Below are 16,905 nucleotides of genomic sequence, written 5' to 3' on the forward strand. Positions count from 1 at the left end.
AAATATCTTGAAGCAGCATGTAGGTGACTTAAAAAAAATTAATTGTACAATTTGTAAGTGCTTCTCCAATATACTACACTCTACCCACTTAATTACAACAAACGTGCTATACTGCCCTCTACTGAAGAAGATCAGAACTGCTCAAATGTATCATAGGGACAAGTGACGTACTGCTGGCAGCTAATTAAGCTTATCTTTTAGCGCAAATGAAAGCAAACCTCTGGTTTTTGGATCAGGAGAATCTGACTTCTATCCTTGTTGTTTCCATGAAGGTCTGTGGGAGCATCTGGTTTTTAGTTCTGCTTCTTTGGAGAAATCTTGGTGTATATAGGTATTGCTCCCTGATTATAATTCAAAATTTTTTACAAATAGACTTTAAGTTGACAAGATTTTTAGATGCATGTTCACATTTCATCCTTGTTTCTCTTTTGGATATGATTACAGTGTATTGGACCTCAAAATTTAATTTACTATTTTTGAGTGTCATGCAGTCAGATATGCTCTTCTCCCCAACTCTCAGACCTGTAATTTAGCTACTGCTCTTCCATGACACTTGGCTCCATTTTAATTATAATGATCGCTCAATCTGGAAAGCTATTTACAGTGCCATGAAGGCTGTGTGTTTCCAACTCTTTTTTGCTCAGATGATTTCTCTGTGGAAAGTGTTGTGTCTAGGGCTTTTGCAAAATTGAAATCCAGTCATCTCTCAAGGCTGTTAATAGCAGTAAATTCTGATGACAGGCTTTGAATTGTTCTTGAAAGGCGTTCGGGATTTGTATCTCCCCTCACTGTGGTATGTCTTAATTGCAGAGTTTACCTAGATCTGGGCAGCCGGATAAGCCAAACTCAGGTGTGACCTTCCACCCTGCTAGACAACACTCAAGTCACACCCGCGTAGACACTGCAGTAACTCAGGTTAGGCAGTAGGAGCGGCCTATCTCATGGTTCTAAACAATGCACTAGATAAAACAGCAGGGAAACCCAGCCCACAGAGGAAAGTGGGAGGACATTGGAGGACTATCAGCACCTAAGTTCTGTAAACCAGGCTACGGCCTGTACGCTGCTAAGTAGATAGGTAGGAGCTCATGTTAAAGTGAAACCTCTAACCTCTACTCCCCATGGGATAAATCCGCCTGGTTTCAAAGCACACACAAACCCTGGTAAAAGATTTTTCTGTGTGAACAGTAGGGGAGTTAGGGCTGAAACCCAGCTGAAAAAACAGGGTAACTCTGCAGTAAAGGCATACCCAAGATTTCCATAGATCAGTACCTGAGTAAGGACCACCCGATATAACCCCAGGTTTTTAATGACTAGAGTGTTCTGGTTTGTATTTTTGTATAAAATCAGCTTTATTTTTATTGTTTTTCTGATTGAAGAAAGTGTATTTATTTCTAAAAGATTTAAAGGATGAAATTGCTGCTGTATGACTCCCCCTCCAACAGTCACTGGAATGAAGTATCGCTAATTTGCTCCTCCATGGTGATACTCAGTCATAACCACCCACGTCCATTTACTCTCAGCCAGTCCTACTCACAGCCCTCGCCCTGCTTGGTCACAATGAGTCATCCCCCTTCCTGAGTGCCCTTACACACTGCTGTTTGCCGTTCTGCTGCTGCTCGCTTTTTAAAAGGACTCTTGTGGTGTATTTCAGAATTTAAAAAAATATTTTTTGCATTGTTTCTGTTAATCACCCTGGACGTTTGAAAGGTATAGTATTTTTTCTAGCTGACTGTTGTTCCCCTCCCACCCATATTGCATGCTGCACAATCAGAGGGAATCTCAGGGGCCTTTGAATGCCCTGGGCTTCTTATAACCATGATAAATCCAAGCCTTAGCAGGGTCAACTCATCTTTCCAAGGGAGATGGTTGTTTAGTGGTGTTTATTGACCTAAAGCTTTCAGGGCAAGCATTTTTGACTAAATGTTCAATTGTGCAGTGATGTCAAGCAGTTGGGTATCAATCCCCACCCTAGAGGTGGCTGCATTTGAACATTGCCTGGCCTGTATGTAGTTCATATGCTTTTATCTTTCAGGATGAAAGGCATTAATCACTCTTGAAAAAAATTTTGATTGTGGATCACTGTCACTGGATGGAATCAGAACTGCTTATCTGTGTCCTAGAACCCCATTCTGCTAACAGCTCATGGATATTTGAGAGAGGCCTGTGCTTCTGGAGCAGGAGGAAATGAATTTGTTTTGCTGTCATCGTAGAGTTATGAGCTGCCACCACATGTAACTTACTGATAGCCAAGATGTTCCGAGGTAGCCCCTGATATGTTGGAATTCGAGCTGTAGTTAGGAAAATTTTCATTGAAACAGTTTTCCACTGGAAAATTCTGTTTTGACTAACCTCGATGTTTTTGTGAAATCATGTTGATTCTGATTAAATTTCCGGGGAGAGGATATTTGAAATAAAAAAAAAAATTATTTCCAGTTTTGAAAAAAAAGTTCATTTTGGATTGCTTTCGGAATTTCAAAACGTTGTTTCAAATTTGATTTTATGTCATTCTAGTAGTTGTATTATTTTTACAATATTTCATGACTTGTCAGTAGTAGCAGTACACATTATATTATGCACGACTAGTGACATCATAATATGACAATATTAATTGTTGATATATTTCATTCATTTTTGTTTTATTTTTAAAATCATTATGGGCAGCGGCTACTTAGTACAGATTGAAACATCTCATCTTTTCCAGATCAAGGTGTCTCCCACTTATTTCCTCAGCACTGTCCGGTTGAGTGCTCAAATGAATCCACAAACCACACTTGTGTAGGCTGTACATGGAGGGAGGAATAATAGCACATCAGTGATTCCTCTCCCTTCCGTGCTTCTGCAGAGAGACAGCGCACAGGCACACTTCTACGGTACAATACTGCCACCTATATTTTGGGATGTACCTGTAAATGAACCTCTAGTGGGGTTGGGGTGGAGGAATCAATATGTTTGTTCTGTCTGCAACACCTGTAATTCAACAGCAATGCTGACATGAACAAGGAGAAAAGTGTGATGATTAATACACCACGCTTGCAAATCTGAGGCCAAGACATCACATTCATACAGTCTGATAATAAATACTCACGTAGGCCTGATTTATTGAAGCAATTAAACTTCACTTCAGCAAAGTGTGTGCTGAATTGAAATATGTGAGTAGTTCCACTGAAGGAGTTCATGGGCCTGCTTGTGCTCTGAGTTAAGCACGTGCATAAATTATTTTCATCAGGGTCCTAGGAAATATGGGAGGCAGCTTGTTTTCTAGACCAAGCTGGGAATGAGTGACTAGCTCAGTTTCTTAAATTCCTAGCAGTTCACATCCTGCATCAGAGAGAGAAGCAGTGACATTTGCATAATACTAAGATCATGAGGATAATGCAGGATTTTTCCTATTACTTGTTTTAAAGGTTTACAAAAATGTGTATTTCTTCTGTTAATGTTTTCCGATAGGGCAGATAAGCATCCTTTAGGGAGGAAAAGAGTAGGATGATATGTTAAGCAATTTTTAATTAAGCAGCGAGGGCTAAATTTGGGCACTTAGTGGTTTTGGTCGGTAAAGGAGTCTCTCAGTCATGCTGAGGAAGCAGTGTTCTTGTGCATCTGCATTCTGGCCTCTCTGCAAGAGAGATGGGGAGCTAGGATGAGAGTAAAACACACCCTCTATTCTCCCCAGTGGCACTATTTTCAGACGTACATAGGAATTGCCAGACAACATCAGAGCCGTGGCCAATCTAGTCCAATATCCTGGCAGTGATAGGCCCTGGCCCCAACAGCCTCTCGCCCTGTTAAAGTTTTCAAAGGTGGTGGCAGGAGGCCTACATTTCCACAGAGCTTCTGCTGCCCCCTTTCATGCCCTACACCCATTTTCTTTGGTTTGTCTCCCTCTATTAGCTTAAGTGGAGAGGAGCATCTGGCTCTGCAAAATGCATAAATTCGATAACGTCTCAAATGTTATTGCTCTCAGTAAAACATCATGCTGTAATGTGCAATCATTGTAAAAACATGTCAAAATACAGTGTAAATGACAGATTCAATGTTGATCTCCTTTTCAGATGAACATTAGTAGCAGTTCAGTGCCCATTCAGACAGTTGAATAAGAGAGCCTTTATTACTGATGCCACTGTTATTTCCCCCTCATCTTCCTTTCTTTTCCTTCCAATTAACTTTACTTTCAGTACCTTGCTGAATCAGATCAAATACAGGGGCCCACAAGTAGGATTGTGCGGGGCTCATTGTGAAGTGCACATCTCAGCCAGTTCTTCTTACTGACACCAGCACACACGATAGTTAATGGAGGTGCCACACACTCCCAACCCACAGATCATGTCCCCTGGGGGAAGTAGTACATAGTTGGAGGCTGGCTGGTTCTTTATTCTAGTGCTGTATTTGCATGATGGAAAGAAACTGCCATGCTGCTTGTGGGGGAGCAGTGGCTCTTGGTTTCCTGATCCTCTGCTGCAAAGTAATACAGGGGGGGACACAATGCGCTTAACAACAAAGCCAGGAAATTCAAGGTTGTGTTAATAGTGTCGAACTGAAATTGTGAAACAAAAATAAAGGTGTAAATATATGACTAAGAAGTAGTGTCAGTCACTTAAATTTCCTTTCATCATCCTTTCCCATCTCCATCAGCTGTAATAAGCAATTAGGGTTGTCCTGGTTTTTTGTGTTTGTTTTAAAGCTCTGTCAATTAATCTAATTTCAGCAGGAAACTTCACGCAAATGCTTTTGTGTGGTGGCGTGTGTTTGTTTTAAATCCTGGTCTCATCTCTACCCTAGCTTAGTTTGGCAGAAGAAATAAATAGCCCAAACTTTTTTGAACTAGTGATATTTATTTTTCTAAGGGTTATTTACATGTAAGTACATGTAGGTACAAGATGAATTCTGCATTTTGGCATGCAGGCAGCCACAGGTACATACACACAGCTGTACATGGGAATGTTGTCCGTGGATGGGAGCTTCTCTTCCAAGTACAGAATTGCTTGGTGTGCTACTGTGAAGCATTTTAACCCAACATTTTTATTCCAAGGAACTGAACAAAAAACAGGCTCTACTGAGTCTTTAAAAGACACAACACTGCACTCCATTACACATACCCATTTCTCCAAGGGCACGGCTGCGGGGCTGCCTCTAGGTTTTTGCCACCCCAAGCTCAGGTGGGGCTGGGGCTCGCAGGCGGCGCTGGAAGCAGAGGGAGTGATGTCACCTTCTCCCAGCGCCTGCAGGGGCTTTCCCCCCTCCCCCGCCTGGCCGCGCAGAGAAGCCCCGAGATAAGGGGTGGCACAAGGCAGCGCAGCAGCCCCTGTGCAGCTGAGGCAGCGCAGGCCTGGCTCCCCGGCAGGACTCGCCCTCTCCTCCCCAGGTAGCGGCTGGGCCCTGGCAGCTCAGCATCCTGGGGCCGGGGCTTCCCCTTCCTGCTGCGGCTGGGGGCGTGGCACCCTCGCCCCATCTAAGTGGCGCAGCTCCGAGAGCGCAACTTCCCCCCCCAAAAAAAGGGGTGGCCGGAATGCCGCCCCTGGAAATGTGCCGTCCCAAGCACATGCTTGCTTTGCTGGTGCCCAGAGCCGGTCCTGCATGGCTGAAACAAATGCATAAAGTCTGAAGCAACTTCAAGACCTGAAAGGTGCTTGTTACTGATGTAGCAATGCTCAGGATGATTCAACAGAACCTCAGTCTTTATCAACAGTAGCAGTCAATGTCTGGGTCTAATTAAAATGTTAAAAAGTTAAAATGCTGGCTCTGCCCCACTTCCAGGCTGATGGGATGTTTTAAAGAGGCAGTGTGTGCCCATGTTAAATGGGAGCATATGGTCTGATAATTATCCATATATAATTCTGTGATGCTTTGGGGTTCAACCAGACTGAGGGGAGGGTGTCACAGCCTGCCCTGCAGCACTGGATGCCTTCAGTGCTATGCTGCTGTGGCTCACAGCCCTGACACCACCAGCCAGCCTTACAAGCATGCAGGTCACACCCTGGCTTCCACTGCTCAGTTACTTTATGCAGGGTGATCTAAATACCACACCAGTCCCTAATTTCCCCAGAGACCTCTCCCAGTAGTGTACATCCTTCTTCTGGAGCACTCTCAAAGCTATTGTTTGCTGCTCCTTTAAAGAGACAGTAAATGGCAGCTCATTATTCGGGGTTTGATAAATACTTTTATTTCAATCAAAGCATTGAATTGGTTTATACTAAAAGTTAAACAAGTTTATTGAACAGAAAATCATAGGTTTAAGTGATAGAAATAGTTACAAACAAACCAAAGTAAAAATACACTTCTAAGGACTAAAACTTAATTTCAGCAAGTTCCAACCTTTTGCCTAAGCAGGTTTCTCACCTATAGTCAGTTCCTAGAGACTTCAACCACTGGTGTTGAAGGATCCAACTTTCCGTGATTTCAAGAGCTCTGATCCCTTTAGCCACTCAAGTGAAAGATGCCAAAATGGCTTTCTGGGCTTCTGAAGTTCCGTGACCTTGCTTTAGGAAGCCTTCCTGGGGGCTCAGCTTGCTGTGTCCACCAGGGAGCTGCAAAGAGTCCTGTGCCACCTGTTAGTCTGTAAGGTGCACAGGACTCTTTGCCACTTTTACAGATCCAGACTAACATGGCTACCCCTCTGATGCTTGACACGAGGGAGCTGAAGCCATGTTGATTTTTGTAGTCTCCTTTCCCCGCCTCCCATCATGACAGTTGAGGCTATCTCCCCAACTTGCTAGGTTGATCGCTTGTTTGCCTTTTATATAAATGTACCTTCATTGTCTCTGCCTGACAACCTAGATGGCCAGTGTGATGGGCTGGATCACTGAAACCCCCTTGGGAACTGCCACCTGATATGCCAAGACTACTTCTACCCCTGCTTTCCCTGCCAGCTTGGGACTCCAGCAGCCTGTCTTGCTGAGCCAGACAAGCCAGTCTGCTCCAACACAGACCCAGGGTCTGAACCACGTGCCCCAATGCTGCAGACTTAACTGAAAGCAATTTAAGAAATGTTCCTGTCTTTAGCACTCAGATGCCCAACTCCCAATGGGGTCTAAACCCCAAATAAATCTGTTTTATCCTGTATAAAGCTTATACAGGGTAAACTCATAAATTGCTCACCCTCTATAACACTGATAGAGAGATGTGCACAGCTGTTCCCCCCCCCCCCCCCGGTATTAATACATACTCTGGGTTAATTAATAAGTAAAAAGTGGTTTTATTAAATACAGAAAGTAGGATTTAAGTGGTTCCAAGTAGTAACAGACAGAACAAAGTGAATTACCAAGCAAAATAAAATAAAACACGCAAGTCTAAGTCTAGTACAGTAATAAAACTGAATACAGATAAAATCTCACCTTCAGAGATGTTTCAATAAGTTTCTTTCACAGACTGGACGCCTCCCTAGTCTGGGCACAATCCTTTCCCCTGGTACAGCTGTCATTCCAGCTCAGGTGGTAGCTAGGGGATTTTTCATGATGGCCGCGCCCTTTGTTCTCTTCAACCCACTTATATATCTTTTGCATAAGGCGGGAATCCTTTGTCCCTCTGGGTTCCCCACCTTCTTCTCAATGGAAAAGTACCAGGCTAAAGATGGATTCCAGTTCAGGTGACATGATCACATATCACTGTAATACCTCATTACCCACTTGCCAGGATACAGGTATACAGGAAGACTTACAAGTAAAACAGAGCCATCTACAGTCAGTTGTCCTTGTTAATGGGAGCCGTTAAGATTCCAGAACACCATTAATGGCCCACACTTTGCATAACTACAATAGGACCTCAGAGTTATATTTCATATTTCTAGTTTCTGTTACAAGAGTGATACATTTATACAAATAGGATGACCACACTCAGTAGATTATAAGCTTTGTAATGATACCTTACAAGAGACCTTTTGCATGAAGCATATTTTAGTTACATTATATTCACACTCATCAGCATACTTTCATAAAATCATACAGAGTGCAATGTCACAGTCAGATAAGCAAGTATACATTGCTTTGTCTAGGCAGAGTGGGATTATGCATTGCTTGACAAACACGTTTTAAGAACATAATTCTAGCACAAATTTATAACTGTTTGTACACACTCTGAGCACACATCATACAAGAATATTAATGATCAGTGAGTTATACATTTTCTAGTGATATATTACATGCTACCTTCTGGATACATATCATGCCAACAGTGTGTTAGCTATAGTGTGTCAGGTCTCTCAAGAGTTGCTGAGACAGTCGTGAACCATCAATGGGGCTCTGTTTCATAAATATATAGTTTCTTCTGTCCAAGGAAATCAGAGTCTTACAAACATTAGTGAATTAACCTCACATCACTCCTTTGGGATTGGGAAGTATTATTAACCGCTTCTTACAGATGAGGAGACTTAGGCACCAAGAGGCTTTGTCTTGCTGAAGGTCACAGAGGAAGAGGCTGACAGAGCTAGGGAAAGAACCCAGATCTGGTGACTCCCACTCCTGTACCTGAATCACAGGACCATCCTTCCTCCTTATCAGGATATGTCTCTCCAGCAATTTGCAGGCTATTGTTAATTATACAGCACAGGCTGTTCGCAGCACATTTTTAAAAAAAAACAATTAAGATCTGGTCACTGGAACCTATCAAAGCAGATTAGATTCTGAATTAATGTATATGGCCAAAGTCCATGGTGTTGGGTGGGGTATGAGTCAACACAGACTTTAGCCCCAGGGATTCCCATTAACTAAAAGCTGTGGAAAGATCTCATTAATATAGAAATTGCATGGATGTCATTAACTGCAAAGAGGATGAGGCTAAAAATTCTAGTCTACTGTATGTTGATCTGCTGTTGCATAAAGAGCTAATTCACAACTTGGAAAGGGTCACTTATGTTGTAAATTTGAGTACCTTCAAATGTGAAAGTGTCATGTTCAAAAAATAAACCCTTCAATATACACTAATATTAGCCAGTTACAGTCGAACCTCAGAGTTACAAACACCTCAGGAATGGCGGTGGTTTGTAACTCTGAAATGTTCATAACTCCGAATAAACCATTATGGTTGTTCTTTCAAAAGTTTACAACTGAATATTGACTTAATACCGCTTTGAAACTTTACTTTGAAGAAGAAAAATGCTGCTTTTAGCTATCTTAATTTAAACGAAACAGGCACAAAAACAATTTCCTTACCCCGTCAAATCTTTTTTTTTAAAACTTGCCCTTTATTTTTTAGCAGTTTATGTTTAACACAGTATTGTACTGTATTTGCTTTTTTTCCTCTCTGCTGCTGCCTGATTGCGTACTTCCGGTTCCAAATGAGGTGTGTGGTTGACCTGTCAGTTAGTAACTCTGGTGTTCATAATTCTGAGGTTTTACTGTATGTGTTTCTGCTGAGCCAATCACTATTTTGTAGAGGTACCAGTCATTATTTAGATCTCTCAATCATTTATTTTAGGCAATATTGTTACATTATGATAAGGCTTGATTTTGTAGTCCTTGTGCATTCTAAACTTCTGTAGGTGTTGATGGGAGTTTGGGGTGTGCAAGGAATTCAGGATCAGGTCTGAAGTGATAAGAAAAGGGTTTCACCTGAAATAGCTTCCATTAAAGTTACAAGATAATTTCAATACTCATATTTACTGACAGCTATATATAAAAAAATAAAACTGTCCAAGATCTATATGGACATAAATCAGACATTTATAGTTTTAATATTAGAGTAGAGGGTGCAAAGTCCTATTTAAAATATAAATGTGATACTTAAGTGCCATATCTCTGTGTGTTAGATTCTGGGAGCTTGCTAGCAGCCAGCCAGGGTAGCTTGTAGAAGGCTCTCTCTTCAGTAGGGTTTGCTATTCTCTGCAAGGCTAAGGGAGCACTCTGCTCTCTGCAAGTCTGAATCTGCTTCTTGGCTTCCCGCCTCTGCCAAAATACTAGTTTTAGGTGTTTGAAAAGAGGAAGTTTTGGATTAGTTGGGACCTTTGCTGGGAAAGCAGAAGTTGCAGAGAGGCCTTTGCTTGAAGGTCCTAAGCTAGTGGGCTGGAGGGGGTTGGTGCTTTCTGCCTTGGGAGCCCAAGGGAATTGGTACCATTGTCTGCAGCTGCCAGTGAAGTAGAGGCCTGTCCTTGCAGTAGTATGTTATTCTGAGCAGCTTCAGAAAAATGGACTTCTGCCTGATTTGCCAACCAAAGCTCAAGCAATATGAGTCACAGACCTGTTCAGCTTGTCTGCACCCTGGTTTTCAGCTCAGTCTGAAGAAGTGGAGCTGAAGTTCAGCAGGAATTGTTGATTACGGGGCTGGGTTGGAGGATGGCGTAACTCAATGGAACTGTGCCCCTTCATGTCAGCTCGGGATCTGGCTCATGATGCTTACGTCCACCTCAGTCCGCATTTTATGAATGAAATGTGCTGAATTTGTATAAAGGTCTGTCAAGGGAGAGATAATCTAGAGTTTGGTATGAGGGCTGCTATTGGTACAGTATCTTGGAGATATTTATATATTTGTGAACAGACCTCTGAACAAATCCAAACACTGCAATTGCTTAACAGTCTCAGAACTTCATTCCATAGAATGTGTGACCATCTCAACAGGAGCTGGATGTTTGGGACCCTGCTTTGACTGAATCAAAGCTGTGAAGCCCTCAAGGCATATGTTGTCATTTTGCAATGTTAAAGCACTTTTAATATAGACATAGTTAAAAACAATATAAACAACATCCTATATACATACATATCTGTTTATGTAAATTTATTTGCAACTTAAGTGCCGCCCTCAGGCTGCTGACAGGTTTCCATTACAATCCTCAGTGCTGCAAGGGTGATGAACCACTGATTTACAGTGATACTGTGTTCTTTTGCTAGCTGCTTAAGAAGATATCACTCAACAAACAGTCGTTGAATGCATTCATGTCAAGGAAAATCATTCCTTTTAAAAGGTTTCTTTGACAGGTAGTCATTAAAGTGGGTTTCACATCAAAATGATAGTCACTAATACAGTGAAAACATCTTGTATACTTTTCAGGTTTTTATATTTTATAACTAGTGTATTATATAAACACAAATCTCCACTAGGGCAAAAAAATGTCTTCACGGACATATTTGCTACATACACAGTTGATAGGAGAATGTGTTTTTCGTATCCACTTGAAGTTAAAACGAATGTTATGTTTCAATAAGGTGCTGTAAGAGAGATTTGTGGATGCTATTTAAAGTCTTTAATGTAATGTGATGGACTATATGCACCCCTCTAAAACTGTGTAAAGAGTTCTGATACTTTATAAAAACTATTTTCAATGCTGTAACACTCAGAAATTAGGTTTCTCTTTAGATATGTTCATAAAGAAGAAATTAAAATTCCAGGCCAGGGTTTTCAAAAGCAGGAGGCTAAATGTAGGCACTGCCCCAAATTTCCAAAAATGATTAGTGATTTTTGGGTCCCTTAAATTTTGGGTGCCCAGTTGGACAGCCTAATGGAGCTTGACTTTTTTTTTTTTCTGGAGGATGGTGCTGAGTCTTGAGTTTTATACCCAAAAACTAAGGAATCCAGAATCACTAGATACTTTTGAAAATTTGCACCCTAAAAGGAGATTTGGTAAGGTAGCTAGGTGCTTAATATCCTCAACTTCACTAAAAGGCGAGGTCAGCTGGAGCCTGTGGGTGCCCAGTGCTTTTGAAGATCAGGCAAATGCCCAAAGATGGATTTAGGAGTCTAACTGTAGGCTTACTATTTTTGAAAATCTTGGCCCCATTTTATGAATTGATGGCATTTCAGCTTCAAAGAGCAGATGGCAGTAAGTGATCATCCAGGACAGTTTGGGAGGAGAAAAATCCACTTTTTTTCCCATTAATGTCAAAAATTGATTTATTGCCAGCTGTATTTCTTTTGGGTCAGTGGAGGTGCATTTACAGGACAACATAAAGGATACTGTAACGTACAATGCTTCAGAGAAGCACATTGACAACTAAAATCATTACACAGGCAAGCCAGATATCCCCTTTTTAGCAACACCAAGCTGTTCCAAATCTAAACTACCAGTCTCTCATGTCTTTTGAATGGATCATTTTCTCAGTTCTGGTGTACACCATCCTTGTGGCGAATGAACAAATTCTTTATAAGTTGACATAAGTCTCTTCTTTTCCCCTTTGCTAGGAGTACGATGAGAGTGTCTTTTTCTCTTTCATAGATTATTATGGAAAAGCAGTGGTGCAGATAAGAGTCAGAAGATGGCCACGTTATGGGCATTCTTAACTCTTGTGGAAGGAACATTCTACAGGAAGTTTGGCCACAGGCTGAAAAGATGCTTTCTCCAGCTGCCAGTAGTCTGTCTCTTGCTTTTGAGAGCGCCATTTTTCTGAAGGATCATTGCTGTTGTGGACTGTCTCGGCTGCAGAGGGGAGAGGTAGGTTCTGAGATGGTCCACTGAACACTCTTGTGGTGTCAGTACAGTGGCTTTGTGAATTGGTGGTGACTTTTTCTGTGCTACAGTAGCACCTATTAAATGTCAAAGTTCAAAACTGGTCAGTTACTGAACCTATAGCTCGACGAGATGGCAGCTTGTAAGAAAGACTCTCTGTGTGTGCTCCTTTGAGAGCTATGCTACTGTTAATTTTATCTCCTATCCCGCTGAAGAAACTGAGTTTTACTGGAGGTCTATGGTTGGCTTATGAGGTATCAAGAGGTAAAACAGCCTGAAGATCAGAACCAGGACTCTACCCTATATCTGATATTTGAGGAGTAGCCAATGAATTTATTGGTGTACCAGAATGAAGTGTTCTTTATTGGCCCAGCAGGCAGGCAGGCATCTGCATTCTGTAACTGCTGGAGTTCCTACAGAGTCTGGCTTCAAAACTTTACTCCCCTACATAGGACTGAAGTTACAGTTCTGTAGATCACTGTGGTCAAGTCTGTCAAGCCAATCCTCCTAGTCCCTGATCATTTTTAACAGAAATTTAACCTCATTTTACGTTTATTAGAAAAACAGAGGCTGTTCCAGTCTCTCCACCTACTGCTTATTTTTATCTTGTTAGGCTGTAGCATTGTCTTCATTACTAATACTTTAGAGAGTTGGGGAGTATGTGAGCAGCAGAGGTTATGAATGAGACTAGTTGGCTGCGTATTTTTTTTGTAATCACAATTTCAATGACAAAGCACAATTGGCATCACTTAAAATGAAAGTTAAGATTAGTTATGTATGAGCTAGAAAACTGGTGCACAAGCACAGCCTGCTGGTAGTTTAGTGATAATACAAAAGTAATTATACCTTTGTGTATTGACATAAGATGGAAATCACCCTACCTTTTTCATGGCTTCCATATTAACTATTTTTTTTTCATATGTATTTCTCTTTTTTATTCTTTCCCTTGAGAAAACCTTGGTAACAGACAGAAGTCACTGGGTAATAATCAGGGTATTTTCAAAAGTGCTGAGCTGAGAGTTACCCTAACTCTCTGCTCTTGTTAAAGTCAATGGGAGTTTTATCATTGAGTCTACTGGCGTCAGACTTAAGCCAAACCGCAGTCCTTTCTGAAAATCCGTTACCTGTATGACCATGAGACCTTAATTATACATGGGAAACAATTAATTGTGTTCTAGTTAAACTGGTTGAGTTGTGAAAATAATGAATTCTGAAAAATAGGACATGTCCCCATGCCTCACCTCAGCAGCATTAAAAACCACTGCAAATTTACCCCCTTTTATTCTGGAATAGTGTGTGCACACGGGGAGCTATTCCATAATAGTTGATTCTGCAATAGCTAATCCAGACAATTTCCCAGGGTAGACAAGACTTTAGTAACAAACTGAGTTAACTGAATGAGAAGGATTCCTCTTCAGACTTGTTGAGCTCTTTGGTTTCAAAAGTAACGAGTAATTTTTGGGTGGCCAGTTTGAGACATCATTTGGATGCCTGATTTTCAGAAATGGCTGTGTACCCATGAAAATCAGGCCCCTTTTAAGGTGTCAGAATTGAGAGAACCCAAATTACTAGTTACTCTGAAAATGTAGGCCCTTGAGCCCTTGTATCAGGAGGGAGGGTCATTGATACCTGAAATCAGATGGGCTTCATTTTGTGTTGCAAAGCAACCAATGTGTCTGAGGTTTGGATGGGGATCCTTCACTGCTAGAGACTATTGGAACAGAATTTGAGAGAGAAGAGAGAATCAGAATAGCGGTTGGCCTGAATACAAATCTATTAGCTGGAGCTCTTTGGAAATTCTGCTACATCTTGGAGTTCAGCTACATTTTGCTTGTGCCATTTATTATCCCTGTTTAACAGTGTACATAGTTGTAGTCTAGTTTTTGTTTACTGTCATTGATTTTTCCCCAAACAACAAATTTTCCTGACCACTTGAAGTCATGATGATATTGCAAAGTTTACTCTGCCAGGAAAAGAACCCAAATGTTCTAAGGTAAAAAACGTGATTAATATACACATCAATGTAACTTTCACTTCCCTGCTACTCTTGATCACTAGCCTTCCCCCATGCTCCTTGCTAACTGCGGTCAGTCTGTCTACACAACTTTGCCTTGGTGTGAACCCTGCATGTCAGTTACCTCTTAACCTCCTTTTATATCTTGCCTGAGGTCAGACATTTGCCTTCAAGAATGGTCCACCTAAATGGAATAACATCATACCTAACATAGAGAGTAGGCAACAGCCAAGCGAGGTAGGTTAAATCTTATAGTTACAGTACTAGTAAATGAGAGATTACATTTCTAGCATTCTGTGTCTGTCTCTCCATCTATCATGGGTTCTGCCTTTATCTCAATATCCTGGTGCTTGAGGTCATAACCGTCAGCTAGACTCTGGACCAATCCCCTTTTCTAAGGGTCTGTCTCCTATACAATTTCATTTCCTTTGAAATCTAGGTATGAACACCATTACCTGGTGGATGCTAAACTGGCATAGATGATACAATGCACTTTGAAGCCAATATACTGGGAAGAGTATATGTCCCAATTTTATTTAGTAATGAAGAGGACTCCACTTTCCTGAGCAAAGAGCTTTTCATCTCCTGTAACTTAAGACACATCACTTCAGAGTAAACCCAGGGACTTTGTGCATACATAATTTGGGTATAATGGCATCTATTTACATAGCATAGGTCTGGGGTGAGATAAGTGTCTTTGCCCTTGATTCAAGAAGTGTTTCTGCATGTATAGAGGCTTCTCCTCCTAGAGAGTTATTGGCTGCATTGGTCTTGCATGTTAGAAGGCAGCTCCTATTTCATTTATCATGTTTCTCACTCATATGTTTTTCTCTAATCTGAATCTATATCGTGCATGATTTCCCTCGGATGCTATCCACCACCTCACAGGCACCATTATTATTTCTTCTTCATTTCACACAGGGAGCAGCAGAAGCGACGCGTGAGGTGAGACATGTGGGATCACAGTCCCCGCCACCCTGATTTGCTGCTTGGCTTGTACTGAGCATGCTCAGAAACACTGCTGAGGCCGGCTTCCCTCACTCTGTTCCTCCCTCCACTATTGGCAAGCACAGGTCGTCTTTGGGGAGCGGTGTTATTTATTAATGGTATTAATTACTATTATTGATGTTATGGTAGCTCCTAGAGGCCTAAACCAAGTTTGGGGGACCCTATCGTGCTAGGCCCTGTACAAAGACATAAAGACAGTCGCTGACCCACCAAGGTTATAATCTAAAGAGATAATACAAACAAAAGGTAAAAAGAGAAGAGGCATGGAAAGATGAAGTGATTTGCTCCCATTCACACAGCGAGTCATTGGCAGAGCTGGAAACAGATCTCTTTTCTAGTGTCCTATTCCTTAGTCTGTGCTGCCTCCCTAAAAATATAAAGGTTATTCCTTTAAAGCATATAGAGTTACAAATGAACATGCTCTTTAAGCACCAGTACTTGCGTTGCAATATCTCTATCTACCACTAGATTGTGCCTGTGGACAGGTTTTCTAGCTCAGATGCTCCTAGTCTTCTTGCTAGAATTTTCTTCCTCTTGTTACAATTTTATTTACTTTTTGTAATATGTCTGACAAGTTTAATTTACATCCTTTTGTTGATAACATACCTCTAACTTTGTATAACACTATAATGGTGACAATTAATTTGGAATATGTGGTAAAGGCAGCTTCAGCAAAATAGCCAAATAAGAATCATAAACGTGCATTAGTAATTCACACAGACACACACTTTTGTGTATATTTTATTATTATTTTAATGCCAACAGTGCACTAGGCACTTCAGACATGGAAGGTAGGTCCTTGCCCTGAGGCATTTACAATGTAAGCAGCTGCACAGAGGAAGGGAAGCAAATAATAGAGCTGTTATGTTAAGCACTTCCATTATTAATTTTGGTAGGGGAAGGAGATTGCTGGAAGGGATATTATTTGCTATTCTCCCAGCTGTTGCTCATAGATTGATAGACTTTAAGGCCAGAAGGGACCACTGTGATTATCTAATCTGACCTCCTGCACATTGCAGGTCACAGAACCTCACCCATCCACTGCTGTAATAGACCCATAACCTCTGGCTGAGTTACTGAAGTCCTCAAATCATGATTTAAAGACTTTAAGTTACAGAGACTCTACCATTTGCACTAGCTTAAACCTGCAAGTGAGCTGTGACTGCAGAGGAAGCAAAAAAAAACCCATGGTCTCTGCCAATCTGACCCAGGAGAATCCTGACCCCAAATATGGCAACCAGTTGGACCCTGAGCATATGGTACTCCTGGGGGAATTCTGCACGAAAAAAATAAAAATTCTGCAAAATTCTGTAAATTTTATTTGTCAAAGTAACACTATATAATCACAAGAATTTCAATTATTTTGGTAATTTATTTCAAAATACCTGTCAGCAAGTTTGTCTGTAACAATATAAACACACACAAAAATTCCCCCAGGAGTAGAAAGTTAAAGAAGCCCCTACGATAACCCATTTCCAGCTTCTCTTCCCTCTATCCCCACAGAGCCCAGCTGAGGGGG

At 41.3% G+C, this 16,905-nt stretch overlaps 1 long non-coding RNA gene across 1 annotated transcript in view; it reads left to right on the forward strand.

Moving 5' to 3' along the window:
* The first annotated feature begins 214 nt into the window (after positions 1–214).
* Positions 215–16,905, forward strand: part of LOC119567415 — a 30,112-nt gene continuing 13,421 nt past the window's right edge. The window contains exons 1-2 of the long non-coding RNA XR_005227419.2: positions 215–331; positions 12,134–12,349. This is a non-coding gene — a long non-coding RNA (uncharacterized LOC119567415). The remainder of the gene's footprint in view (positions 332–12,133; positions 12,350–16,905) is intronic.

This window comes from Chelonia mydas, chromosome 11, assembly GCF_015237465.2.
Source record: "Chelonia mydas isolate rCheMyd1 chromosome 11, rCheMyd1.pri.v2, whole genome shotgun sequence".
Classification (NCBI taxonomy): Eukaryota; Metazoa; Chordata; order Testudines; family Cheloniidae; genus Chelonia; species Chelonia mydas.